This window comes from Melospiza melodia, unplaced genomic scaffold (assembly GCF_035770615.1).
Source record: "Melospiza melodia melodia isolate bMelMel2 unplaced genomic scaffold, bMelMel2.pri scaffold_329, whole genome shotgun sequence".
Lineage (NCBI taxonomy): Eukaryota > Metazoa > Chordata > Aves > Passeriformes > Passerellidae > Melospiza > Melospiza melodia.
The window spans coordinates 44,049-59,149 of NW_026948648.1; positions in this window are offsets into that span (position 1 = coordinate 44,049).

Consider the following 15,101-nt stretch of genomic DNA (forward strand, 5'->3'; position numbering starts at 1 on the left):
GAAAATGTGAGGGGGAAATGGAGGGAAATGTGAGGGGGAAAATGTGAGGGGAAAAAAAAGGAAAATGTGAGTGGGAAAAGAAGGAAAATGTGAGGAGAAATGGTGGGAAATGTGAGGGGAAATGGTGGAAAATGTGAGGGGAAAAAAAGGAAATGTGAGGGGGAGAAGAAGGAAAATGTGAGGAGAAAATGGAGGAAATGTGAGGGGGAAAAGAAGGAAAATGTGAGGGGAAATGGAGGGAAATGTGAGGGGGAAAATGTTGGGGAAAATGGCAGGAAAATGAGGGGAAAAGGGTGAAAAAATGTGAGGAGGATTGAAAGGAAATGGAGGAAAGGTTTGAGGGGAAAAAGCAGGAAATGTGAGGGGAAAATGGAGGGAGATGTGAGTGGGAAAAGGTGAGAAATGTGAGAGGGGGAAAGGGGAAATGTGAAGGGAAAATGGTGGGAAATGTGAAGGGGAAAAAAGAAGGAAATGTGAGAGGGAAATTGCAGAAAATCTGAGGGGGGGGGGAAATTGGGGGAAAGGGGAAATGGAGGAAAGGAAGGAAAGGGCAGGAAATGTGAGAGGGAAATGGGTGGAAAATGTGAGGGGGAAAATGGCGGGAAATGTGAGGAGAATGAGAATGGAGGGAATGTGAGGGAAAAAATGGCAGAAATGTGAGGAGAAATGGGGAGGGAATGTGACAGGGAAAAGGAAATGATAGAGGAAATTGAGGGAAAAATGGAGGGAAATGTGAGGGTGGAAGGGTGGGAAATGTGAGGGGAAATGGCAGAAAATGTGAGGGGAAAATGGCGGGAATGTGAGGGGGAAAAAGGAAATGATACGGGAAAGGTGAGGGAAAAAATGAGGGAAATGTGAGGGTGGAAGGGTGGGAAATGTAAGGGGAAAATAAAGGGAAATGTGAGGGGAAAATGGAGGAAAGATGAAAGGAAAACAGCCGGAAATGTGAGGAAAATGGAGGGAAATGTGAGGGAGAAATGGCAGAAAATGTGAGGGGAAAATGGAGGGAAATGTGAGGGTGGAAGAGTGGGAAAAGAAAGGGAATGTGGGGAAATGGAGGGAAAGGTGAAAGGAAAATGGAGGGAAAGGTGAAAGGAAAATGGAGGGAAATGTGAGGGGGGAAACGAGTGGAAAACTGAGGGGAAAAGGGTGCGAAATGTGAGGGGGGAAAAAAGGGAAACTGATAGGGGAAAATGGAGGGAAATGTGAAGAGATCTGAAAGGAAAATGGAGGAAAGTTCGAGGGGAAAAAGCAGGAAATGTGAGGGGGAAAGGGCAAGAAAAGTGAGGGGTAAAAAGAAGGAAAGGTGAGGAGGAAATGGTGGGGAATGTGAGGGGGAAATTGTGAAAAATGTGAGTGGGAAATGTAAGGGGAAAAGAAAGGGAAATGTGAGGGGGAAATGGAGGGAAATGTGAGGGGGAAATGGTGGAAAATGTGAGGGGGAAATGGTGAAGAATGTGAGGAGAGAAGGAAATATGAAGAAAATTGAGAGAAATTTGAGGGAAAAATGGTGGAGAAAGTGAGGGGGAAAAGGCGGGAAATGTGAGGGGGAAATGGTGGAAAATGTGAAGGGAAAAGAGCAGGAAATGTGAGGGGAAAAGACAGGAAATGTGAAGTGGAAATGGAGGGAAAGGTGAAAGGAAAAGAGCAGGAAATGTGAGGGGGAAAAGGTGGGAAATGTGAGGGGGAAATGGTGGAAAATGTGAGGGGTAAAGGGGAAATGTGAGGGGAAAAGAGCAGGAAATGTGAGGGGAAAAAAACAGGAAATGTGAGAGGAAAATGGTGGAAAATGTTGACAGGGGAAAGGCGGGAAATGTGAGGGGGAAAGGCGGGAAATGTGAGGGGGGAAAGGCGGGAAATGTGAGGGGGAAATGGAGGGAAATGTGAGGGGGAAAGGAGGGAAATGGCAGGAAGGGGGACTTTTTAAAATCCCATTTTGAAATCCTTTTAAAATGCACCCCAAAATTCCCCTCCTTCCCCAGATTTCCTCCCCAGCCAATCAGGACTCCGCGAATCGCCCCCAAAATTTCCCCCCCTCCCCCAGATTTCCCTAAAACCCCTCCCCCAAGCGATCAAGACCCCCAAAATCCCCCCAAAATCCTTCGCAGAAATTCCCCCTCTACCAAAATCTCCTTCTAATCAATCAGGACCCCCCAAAAATCCCCCCAAATCCCCCCTAAAATCCCCCACAACCAATCAAGATCCCCCAAAAAATCCCTCCCAAACCAATCAGGACCCCGCAAAATCCCCTCTCAGCCAATCAGAATTCCCAGAAATCCCCCAAAATTCCCTCTCAGCCAACCAGGACCCCCCAAAAATCCCCCCAAATCCCCCTCAGACAATCAAGACACCCCAAAATCCCCCTCAAGATCCCCCCCAAATTTCCTCTCCTCTCCCTAAATCCCTTCTCAGCCAACCAGAACCCCCAAAATCCCCCCAGATCCCTTATCCCTTCTCAGCCAATCAGGACCCCCCAAAACTCCCCCCAAAATCCCTCTCAAAATTCTCCCCTTCCCCAAAATCCCCCACAACCAATCAGGACCCCCAAAAATCCCCCCCAATTCCTCTCTCAGATAATCAGAATTCCCCAAAATCCCCCCCAAAATCCCCTCTCAACCAATCAGGACCCCCAAAATCCCCTCTCAGCCAACCAAGACCCTCCAAAAATCCCCCCAAATTCCCCTCAGACAACCAAGACCCCCCAAATCCCCTAAAAATCCCCCCCCCCAACCAATCAGGACCCCCCAAAATCCCTCAAAAATCCCTCCCAACAAATCAAGACCCCCCAAAATCCCCTCAAAAATCCCTCCCCCAACCAATCAGGACCCCCCAAAATCCCCTCAAAAATCCCTCCAACAAATCAAGACCCCCCAAAATCCCCTCCCAACCAATCAGAATCACCCAAAAATCCTCCCAAAATCCCCTCTCGGCCAACCAAGACCCCCCAAAATCCCCCCAAAATCCCTCTTGGCCAATCAGGACCCCCAAAATCCTTCCCAATCAATCAGGACCCCCCAAAATCCTCCCAAAATCCCCTCTCGGCCAATCAGGACCCCCCAAAATCCCTCTCAGCCAATCGGGACCCCCAAAATCCCCTCTCGGCCAATCAGGACCCCCCAAAATCCCCCAAAATCCCCTCTCGGCCAATCAGGACCCCCAAAAATCCCCCCAAAATCCCCTCTCAGCCAATCAGGACCCCCAAAATCCCCCCAAAATCCCCTCTCGGCCAATCAGGACCCCCCAAAATCCCCCCAAAATCCCCTCTTGGCCAATCAGGACCCCCAAAATCCCTTCCCAATCAATCAGGACCCCCCAAAAATCCCCCAAAATCCCCTCTCAGCCAATCGGGACCCCCAAAATCCCCCCCAAAATCCCCTCTCGGCCAATCAGGACCCCCCAAAATCCCCCCAAAATCCCCTCTCGGCCAATCAGGTCCCCCCAAAATCCCTTCCCAATCAATCAGAACCCCCCAAAAATCCCCCAAAATCCCCTCTCAGCCAATCAGGACCCCCAAAATCCCCCCCAAAATCCCTCTCGGCCAATCAGGACCCCCAAAAATCCCCCCAAAATCCCCCCAAAATCCCCTCTCGGCCAATCAGGTCCCCCCAAAATTCCCTCTCAGCCAATCAGGACCCCCAAAATCCCCCAAAATCCCCTCTCAGCCAATCAGGACCCCCCAAAATCCCCCCAAAATCCCCCCAAAATCCCCTCTCGGCCAATCAGGACCCCCCAAAATCCCCTCTCAGCCAATCAGGACCCCCCAAAAATCCCCCCAAAATCCCCTCTCGGCCAATCAGGTCCCCCCAAAATCCCCTCTCGGCCAATCAGGTCCCCCCAAAATCCCCTCTCGGCCAATCAGGACCCCCCAAAAATCCCCCCAAACCCCCTCCCCCCACCAACCAAGCCCCCCCCCAAAAATCTCCCCCTTCCTCACCCCCACAACCCCCTCCCCCCCCCCTTTTCCCTTTTTCCTCCCCTCCCCCACCCCCTCCTCCCCTCCCTCCCTCCCCTCCCCCCCCCGCGGCCCCGCCCGGGTTAATCCGCGTCCCCCCCCACGCCCCAAATTAAAACATTTTGGGGAGGGGCGTGGCAGGGAGCGGTGGGGGGGGGGGGGGGGGTGGGGGGGTGGGGGAGGGGCGTGTCCCCCTTTGGGGACAGCGCCGCGCGCGGGGACGGCGGCGGCGGCGGCGACAGCGGGGACAGCGAGGGGACAGCGAGGAGGGGACAGCGAGGGGACAACGGAGGCGACAGCGCAGGAAGGGAGCGGGGCCGCCCCACCCCCCCCCGGCCCCCCCGAGGGGCGGAGCGAAGGTTTGGGGGGGGGGGGAGGGGGGGGAGGGGCGAGGGGAGGGGGTGGGATGGGGGTGGGGGGGGGGGGGAACCAGTACGGCCCAGTTCGGCCCAGTCCCGTCTCCCAGTATGGCCCCGGTTTGTCCCAGTTCCCCGGTGTCACCCTGTCCCAGTTTGGCCCCAGTTCCCTGTTTGACCCTGTCCCAGTTTGGCCCCAGTTCCCCGGTGTCACCCTGTCCCAGTTTGGCCCAGTTTGACCCACTTACCCTGTCCCAGTTTGGCCCCAGCTCCCCGGTGTCACCCTGTCCCAGTATGGCCCCAGTTTGACCCAGTCCCACTGTCCCAGTTTGGGCCAGTCCCGTTTCCCAGTATGGCCCCAGTTCCCCAAGTCACCCTGTCCCAGTATGGCCCAGTTTGACCCAGTTACCCTGTCCCAGTTTGGCCCCAGCTCCCCGGTGTCACCCCGTCCCACTTTGCCCAGTTTGACCCAGTTACCCTGTCCCAGTCTGGCCCCAGTTCCCCGAGTCACTCTGTCCCAGTTTGGCCCCAGTTCCAGTTTGACCCTGTCCCAGTTTGGCCCAGTTTGGCCCAGTCCCATTTCCCAGTATGGCCCCAGTTCCCCGAGTCCCCCTGTCCCAGTTTGTCCCAGTTTGACCCCATCCCAGTTTGTCCTTCTCCCAGTTTGGCCCCAGTTTGACCCTGTCCCAGTTTGGCCCCAGTTCCCCGAGTCACCCATCCCAGTTTGTCCCAGTCCCAGTTTGACCCAGTCCCATTTCCCAGTTTGGCCCAGTTAATCCCAGTTCCCTGAGTCACTCTGTCCCAGTTTGGCCCCAGTTCCCAGTTTGATCCCCCCCCAGTTTGTCCCAGTTTGTCCCAGTTCCTCATGTCACCTTCTCCAGTTTGGCCCCATTTCCCAGACTGACCCCATCCCAGTTTGGCCCAGTTTGACCCAGTCCCATTTCCAGTTTGGCCCCAGTTCCCAGTTTGATCCCCCCCCAGTTTGTCCCAGTTTGTCCCAGTTCCTCATGTCACCTTCTCCCAGTTTGGCCCCATTTCCCAGACTGACCCCATCCCAGTTTGGCCCAGTTTGACCCAGTCCCATTTCCCAGTTTGGCCCAGTTCCCCGGTGTCACCCTGTCCCAGTATGGCCCCAGTTCCAGTTTGATTCCCCGCCAGTTTGTCCCAGTTTGTCCCAGTTCCTCATGTCACCTTCTCCCAGTTTGGACCCAGTTCCCAGTTTGACCCCATCCCAGTTTGGCCCAGTTTGACCCTGGCCCAGTTGGCCCCATTTCCCAGACTGACTCCATCCCAGTTTGGCCCAGTTTGACCCAGTCCCATTTCCCAGTTTGGCCCCAGTTCCCAGTTTGATCCCCCCCCCAGTTTGTCCCAGTTTGTCCCAGTTCCTCAGTGTCACCCTGTCCCAGTTTGTCCCAGTTCCTCATGTCACCTTCTCCCAGTTTGGCCCCATTTCCCAGACTGACCCCATCCCAGTTTGGCCCAGTTTGACCCAGTCCCATTTCCCAGTATGGCCCCAGTTCCCCGAGTCACCCTGTCCCAGTTTGGCCCAGTTCCCCGGTGTCACCCTGTCCCAGTATGGCCCAGTTTGGCCCCAGTTGCCCGGTGTCACCCTGTCTCTGTTGGTCCCAGTTTGGCCCAGTTCCCAGTTTGATCCCCGCCCCGGTTTGTCCCAGTTTGTCCCAGTTCCCCGGTGTCACCCCCATCCCAGTCTATCCCAGTTTTGTCCCAGTCCCAATGTCCCAGTTTGTCCCAGTTCCCGGTGTCACCCCATCCCAGTTTGGCCCAGTTCCCTGAGTCACCCTGTCCCAGTATGGCCCAGTTCCTGGTGTCACCCCCGTCCCAGTTTGTCCCAGTATGGCCCAATCCCACAGTCCCAGTTTGGCCCAGTTCCCCAGTGTCACCCTATCCCAGTTTGGCCCCAGTTTGACCCAGTCACGGGGTCCCAGTTTGTCACCCTGCCCCAGTTTGGCCCCAGTTTGGCCCAGTTCCCCCGGTGTCACCCCATCCCAGTTTGTCCCAGTTTGGCCCCATTCCCAGTTTGGCCCAGTCCCACTGTCCCAGCTGGTCCCAGTTGCCGGTGTCGCCCAAGTCCCAGTTTGGCCCAGTTTGGCCCAGTCCCAGTGTCACCTCGTCCAGTTTGGCCCAGTCCCAGTTTGTCCCAGTTCCCAGTTTGACCCAGTCCGCAGTTTGACCCAGTCCCCTGGTTTGCCCTCTCCCAGTTTATCCCAGTTTGGCCCCAGTCTTGGTGTCACCCAGTCCCAGTTTGGCCCAGTTTGGCCCAGTCCCAGGGTCCCAGTTTGTCCCAGTTCCCCCGTCCTTTCTCTCCCAGTTTGGCCAGTTTGTCCCAGTTCCCCCGTCCTTTCTCTCCCAGTTTGTCCAGTTCCCAGTCCTTTCTCTCCCAGTTTGGCCCCAGTTCCAACTGTTCTCCTCTCCCAGTTTACCCCAGTCCCGTTTGGCCCAGTTTAGCCAGTTTGACCCCAGTTTGCAGGTTCTTCCTGTCCCAGTTCATCCAGTTTGTCCAGTCCCAGTTTCACTCGTCCCAGTTCGTCCCAGTTCATCCCAGTTTGTCCCAGTCCCCAGTTTCCCCCCTTTCCCAGTTCATCCCAGTTCGTCCCAGTTCGTCCCAGTTCGTCCCAGTTTGCCCCAGTCCCCATTTTCACTCTCCCAGTTCGTCCCAGTTCATCCAGTTCATCCCAGTTTGCCCCAGTCCCTATTTTCACTGTCCCAGTTCGTCCCAGTTCATCCCAGTTTGTCCCAGTCTCCAGTTTTCCCCCTTTCCCAGTTCATCCCAGTTCGTCCCAGTTTGCCCCAGTCCCCATTTTCACTCTCCCAGTTCATCCCAAGTTCATCCCAGTCCGTCCCAGTCCGTCCCAGTCCCTCCCTGGTTCCGGTTCCCACGGGAAAGGGGCGGGGCCAATTTCCGGTGGGCGGGGCCTGGACCCAAACTGGGAACCCAAACTGGGAACTCCAGCCTCAAACTGGGAACCCAAACTGGGAACCAAACTGGGATCCCAGCCCCAAACTGGGAACCCAAACTGGGAACTCCATCCCCAAACTGGGACCCCAAACGGGGAACCCAAACTGGGACCCCCAACCCCAAACTGGGATACCCAAACTGGGAACCCAAACTGGGAACCCAAACTGGGACCCCAACCCCAAACTGGGAACCCAAACTGGGAACCCAACCCCAAACTGGGACCCCAAACTGGGACCCCCAACCCCAAACTGGGAACCCAAACTGGGAACTCCAGCCCCAAACTGGGAACCCAGACTGGGACCTGAACCCCAAACTGGGACCTGAATTGGGAGCCCAAACTGGGAACCCAATCCCAAACTGGGACCTGAACCCCTAAACTGGGAACCCAAACTGGGAACTCCAGCCCCAAACTGGGACCCCAAACTGGGAACCCAATCCCAAACTGGGAACCCAAACTGGGAAGCCCAATCCCAAACTGGGACCTGAACCCTAAACTGGGAACCCAAACTGGGAACTCCAGCCCCAAACTGGGACCCCAAACTGGGAACCCAACCCAAACTGGGAACCAAACTGGGACCTGAACCCCAAACTGGGAACCCAAACTGGGAACCCAAACTGGGAACTCCAGCCTCAAACTGGGACCCGAACACTAAACTGGGACCCCAAACTGGGACCTGAATCCCAAACTGGGACCCCAAACTGGGTCCCCAAACTGGGAACCAAACTGGGAACCCAAACTGGGAACCCAACCCCAAACTGGGAACCCAAAACTGGGAACCCAACCCCAAACTGGGAACCCAAACTGGGAACCCAACCCCAAACTGGGAACCCAAACTGGGACCTGAACCCCAAACTGGGAACCCAAACTGGGAACTCCAGCCTCAAACTGGGACCGAACCCTAAACTGGGACCCCAAACTGGGACCTGAATCCCAAACTGGGACCCCAAACTGGGAACCCAAACTGGGAACCCAAACTGGGAACCCAACCCCAAACTGGGAACCCAGACTGGGAAACCCAAACTGGGACCCGAAGCCTAAACTGGGACCCCAAACTGGGACCTGAATCCCAAACTGGGACCCCAAACTGGGAACCCAACCCCAAACTGGGACACCGAACTCCAAACTGGGAACCCAAACTGGGACCCCAAACTGGGACCCCAACTGGGACCCAACCCCAAACTGGGAACCCAAACTGGGAACCAGACTGGGAACTCCAGCCCCAAACTGGGAACCCAGACTGGGACCTGAACCCCAAACTGGGAACCCAAACTGGGATCTGAACCCCAAACTGGGACCTGAATCCCAAACTGGGATCCCAATCCCAAACGGGAAATCCCGAACTGGGAACCCAACCCCAAACTGGGCCCCGCCCCTCGCCGAGGCCCCGCCCCTTTTCCATCAGGCCCCGCCCCTTTTCCATCAGGCCCCGCCCCTTTCCCACCAGGCCCCGCCCCTTTCCCGTCGGCCCCCGCGGGGTCTCCGGAGGTCACCGAGCCCCGGGCCGGGCTGGGGGCGGGCGGGGCGGCGCCCGCTAATTAGGGCCGCTAATTAAGGCCAATTAACGCCCTCCTTAATGAGCGCCAACGGGTTGGGCCCGATGACGTCACCGTTGCGAAAGGGCCCCGGAGGGGGGGGGGAGGGGAGAACCTGAAATGATCCCAAAATGGCCCAAAATGCCCTAAAAATGACTCAAAACGATCCCAAAATACCCTAAAATTACCCCAAATGACCAAAAACGACCCCAAAATACCCAAATTACCCCAAAACTGTCCCAAAATCCCTTAAAATGCCCCCAAATTACCCCAAACGACAAAAAATACTGAAAATGACCCCAAATGCTCCAAAACACCCCAAACGATCCCAAAATGGCCAAAAGTGCCCCCAACCTCCCCCAAATGGCCCGGAATGATCTGAAAAGGACCCAAAACACCCTAAATGGCCAAAAATTATCACAAAATATCCCCAAATTACCCCCAAATACCCTTAATTTACCCCAAATTACACCAAAATTACCCCAAATGACAAAAAATACTCAAAATGACCCAAAAGGATCCCAATATATCCCAAATTACCCCAAAAATATCCAAAATTACTCCAAAATTACAAAAAATCACACAAAAATGCCTAAAATGACCCCAAATGATCCCAAAATGCCCCCAAATGACCCCAAATATTTGAAATTACAAGAAATGACCCAAAATTACCCTTGAATGACCCAAAAATACCTAAAAGGATCCCAAAATGACCCCAAATTATCCCAAATTACCCCTAAATGCCCTAAAATTATTCTAAATGACCCCAAAATACCCAAAATGATCCCAAAATGACCAAAAATCACCCCAAAATACCCAAAATGTCCCCAAAATACCCTAAAATGATCCCAAAATCCCTAAAAAATGTCCCAAAACTCTCCAAATGACCCAAAAATACCCAAAAAATGTTCTCCAAATCCCTAAAATTGATATTGAAATGACCCCAAAATGACCCAAAATTACCCCAAATTCCCTAAATTGACCCAAATCCCTTAAAATTGCCTAAAACTTTCTTTAAATGACCCAAACTCTTCAAAATTGATGCCAAACCACCCCAAAAATGACCCCAAAGTCCTCAAAATTGACCCCCAAGCTCCCCAAAATGACGCTAAAACCCTCCCGAAATGACCCCAAAATTATCCCCAAAGTCCCCCAAATTGTCCCAAACTCCCCAAAAATGACCCCAAATTCCCCCAATATGACCCCAAATCTTTCCCAAACTCCCCCAAAATGACCCCAAAAGTCCCCTAAAAAACCCCAAATCTCCCAAATGGACCCGAAACTCGCCCAAACTGACCCAAACTCCTCAAAAGTGACCCCCAAATCTCTTCAAAATTCACCCCAAACTCCCCAAAATGACCCAAAAATTACCAAAAGAATTTCCCCAGACTCCCCAAAAATGACCCCGAACTCCCCAAAATGACCCAAACTCTTCAAAGCTGACCCCAAACCACCTCAAAAATTCCCCGAAACTCAAAATTGACCCCAAATCTCCAAAAATCAGCTCCAAGCCACCCCAAAAATGATCCAAAATCTCCCCAAAATGACCCCAAAATCTCCAAAGAGAACCCAAATCTCCCCAAAATCCAAAACAAATCCCCCAAAATGACCCCAAATCCCCCCAAAATGACCCCAAATCTCCCCAAAATGACCCCAAATCTCCCCAAAATGACCCCAAATCTCCCAAAGATGACCCCAAATCTCCCCAAAATGACCCCAAATCTCCCAAAGAGAACCCAAATCTCCCCAAAATCCAAAAACAAATCATCCCAACTCCAATCAAGACAATGACCCCAAATCCCCCCAAAATGACCCCGAATCTCCCCAAAATCCAAAACAAATCCCCCAAAATGACCCCAAATCCCCCCCAAATGACCCCAAATCTCCCCAAAATGACCCCGAATCCCCAAAATGACCCCAAATCTCCCCAAATCCAAAAACAAATCCCCCCAAATGACCCCAAATGACCCCAAAGTGACCCCAAATCTTCCCTGAAATTGCCCAAATCTCTCCAAAATTGGCCCCAAGTTCCCATAAATTGACCCCAAATCTCCCCCAAACTCCCCAAAAATGGCCCCAAACCACCCCAAAGTGACCCCGAGGTGACCAAAATGACCCCAAACCACCCCAAAAATGACCCTGAACCCCCCAAAAATGACCCAAAACCTCTCCAAAATTGGCCCCAAATCTTCCCTGAAATCGCCCCAAATCTCTCCAAAATCGGCCCCAAATTCCCCCAAAAAAATGACCCCAAAATGATCCAAACTCCCCAAAAATGACCCAAATTGCCCAAAAATGACCCCCAAACTTCCCAAAAGTTACTCCAAATCGACCCCAAACTCCCTAAAAATGGCCCCCAAAAACCCCAAATCTCCCCAGAATTGACCCAAACTCTTCAAAATTTACCCTAAACCACCCCAAAAATGACCCAAACCCCCTCCAAAATCGGCTCCAAATCTTCCCTAAAATCGCCCCAAATCTCTCCAAAATTGGCCCCAAATCCGCCCCCGAACGACCCCAAAATGATCCCGAACTCCCCAAAATCCCCCCAAAATTTCCCGAACTCCCCAAAATCCCTAAAAATCCCCAAAAAGCCCCGAATTTCCCCGAACTGACCCCAAATTTTCGGCTCCGCCCCCCAGCGGCGATGACGTGGCGCCCCCTGGCGGCTCCCGCGGCGGCGGCGGCGCTGCTGCTGCTGGCGACAGGTGAGAGGGGACAGGTGAGGGACAATGGGGACAGGTGACAATGGACAGGTGACAGGTGAGGGACAATGGGGACAGGTGACAATGGACAGGTGACAGGTGAGGGACAATGGGGACAATGGGGACAATGGGGACAGGTGACACTGGACAGGTGACAATGGACAGGGGACAATGGGGACAGGTGAGAATGGGACAGGTGACAGGTGAGGGACAATGGGGACAGGGGACAATGGGGACAGGTGACACTGGACAGGTGACACTGGACAGGTGAGAGGGGACAGGTGAGGGACAATGGGGACAGGGGACAATGGGGACAGGTGACAATGGACAGGGGACAATGGGGACAATGGGGAAATGGGGACAATGGGGACAATGGGGACAATGGGGACAGGTGACAATGGACAGGGGACAGGTGAGGGACAATGGGGACAATGGGGACAATGGGGACAGGTGACACTGGGGACAGGTGACAATGGACAGGGGACAATGGGGACAGGTGAGAATGGGACAGGGGACAATGGGGACAATGGCGACAGGTGAGAATGGGACAGGTGAGGGACAATGGGGACAATGGGGACAGGTGACACTGGACAGGTGACAATGGACAGGGGACACTGGGGACAATGGACAGGTGAGAATGGGACAGGGGACAGGTGAGGGACAATGGGGACAATGGGGACAGGTGACACTGGGGACAATGGACAGGTGAGAATGGGACAGGGGACAATGGGGACAATGGGGACAATGGGGACAGGTGACACTGGACAGGTGACAATGGGACAGGTGACAATGGACAGGTGAGAATGGGACAGGTGACAATGGACAGGTGAGAATGGGACAGGTGAGGGACAATGGGGACAGGGGACAATGGGGACAGGTGACACTGGGGACAATGGACAGGTGAGAATGGGACAGGTGAGGGACAATGGGACAATGGGGACAATGGGGACAGGTGACACTGGGGACAGGTGACAATGGACAGGGGACAATGGGGACAGGTGAGAATGGGACAGGTGACAGGTGAGGGACAATGGGGACAGGGGACAATGGGGACAGGTGACACTGGACAGGTGACAATGGACAGGGGACACTGGGGACAATGGGGACAGGTGAGAATGGGACAGGGGACAATGGGGACAATGGCGACAGGTGAGAATGGGACAGGTGACAGGTGAGGGACAACGGGGACAATGGGGACAATGGGGACAGGTGACACTGGACAGGTGACAATGGACAGGGGACACTGGGGACAATGGACAGGTGAGAATGGGACAGGGGACAGGTGAGGGACAATGGGGACAATGGGGACAGGTGACACTGGACAGGTGACAATGGGACAGGTGACAATGGACAGGTGAGAATGGGACAGGTGAGGGACAATGGGGACAGGTGACACTGGGGACAATGGACAGGTGAGAATGGGACAGGGGACAATGGGGACAATGGCGACAGGTGAGAATGGGACAGGTGACAGGTGAGGGACAATGGGGACAATGGGGACAATGGGGACAATGGGGACAGGTGACACTGGACAGGTGACACTGGACAGGTGAGAGGGGGACAGGTGAGGGACAATGGGGACAATGGGGACAGGTGACACTGGACAGGTGACAATGGGACAGGTGACACTGGACAGGTGACAGGTGAGGGACAATGGGGACAATGGGGACAGGTGACACTGGACAGGTGACAATGGACAGGTGACAGGTGAGGGACACTGGGGACAATGGGGACAGGTGACAATGGACAGGTGACAATGGGACAGGGGACACTGGACAGGTGAGAATGGGACAGGTGAGAATGGGACAGGTGAGTGGGGACAGGGGACAATGGGGACAGGTGACACTGGACAGGTGACAATGGACAGGTGAGGGACCATGGGGACAGGGGACAATGGGGACAATGGACAGGTGACAATGGACAGGTGAGAGGGGGACAGGTGAGGGGACAATGGGGACAGGTGACAATGGACAGGGGACAATGGGGACAGGTGAGAATGGGACAGGTGACAGGTGAGGGACAATGGGGACAGGGGACAATGGGGACAGGTGACACTGGACAGGTGACAATGGACAGGTGAGAATGGGACAGGTGAGTGGGAGACAGGGGACAATGGGGACAATGGGACAGGTGACACTGGACAGGTGAGAATGGGACAGGTGAGGGACAATGGGGACAATGGGGACAATGGGGACAATGGGGACAATGGGGACAGGTGACAATGGACAGGGGACAATGGGGACAGGTGAGAATGGGACAGGGGACAATGGGGACAATGGGGACAGGTGAGAATGGGACAGGTGACAGGTGAGGGACAACGGGGACAACGGGGACAATGGGGACAATGGGGACAGGTGACACTGGACAGGTGACAATGGACAGGGGACACTGGGGACAATGGACAGGTGAGAATGGGACAGGTGACAGGTGAGGGACAATGGGGACAATGGGGACAGGTGACAATGGACAGGTGAGAATGGGACAGGGGACAATGGGGACAATGGGGACAATGGGGACAGGTGACAATGGGACAGGTGACAAGGGACAGGTGAGAATGGGACAGGGGACACTGGGGACAATGGGGGACAATGGGGACAATGGGGACAGGGGACAATGGGGACAGGTGACACTGGACAGGTGACACTGGACAGGTGACAATGGACAGGTGAGAATGGGACAGGTGAGGGACAATGGGGACAATGGGGACAGGTGACAATGGGGACAGGTGAGCGGGGGACAGGGGACAGGGGACAGGGGACAGGTGACAATGGGACTGGTGAGAATGGGACAGGGGACAATGGACAGGTGACACTGGACAGGTGACACTGGGATAGGTGAGGGACAGGTGACACTGGACAGGTGAGCAGGGGACAGGTGAGCAGGGGACAGGTGACACTGGACAGGTGACACTGGGACAGGTGACAGGTGAGGGGACAGGTGACAATGGACAGGTGACAGGTGAGGGGCAGGTGACAATGGACAGGTGACAATGGGGAAAATGGACACGTGAGAATGAGACAGGCAAGGGGACAGGTGACAATGGGCAGGTGACACTGGACAGGTGACACTGGACAGGTGAGCAGGGGACAGGTGACAATGGGCAGGTGACACTGGACAGGTGACACTGGACAGGTGAGCAGGGACAGGGACAATGGGGACAATGGACAGGTGACACTGGGAGAGGTGAGGGACAGGTGAGCGGGGGCACAGGGGACAATGGGGACAGGGGACAGGAGAGAATGGGGACAGGTGACACTGGACAGGTGACAATGGGGACAGGTGAGCAGGGGACAGGGGACAGGTGACACTGGGATAGGTGACAATGGACAGGTGAGCAGGGACAGGTGACACTGGGGACAGGGGACAGTGGGGACAGGTGAGAAGGGGACAGGGGACAATGGACAGGTGACACTGGGACAGGTGAGCAGGGGACAGGGGACAGGTGACACTGTAATACGTGACAATGGACAGGTGACACTGGACAGGTGACACTGGGACAGGTGACAGGTGAGGGGACAGGTGACAATGGACAGGTGACACTGGGATAGGTGAGGGGACAGGGGACAATGGGGACAGGG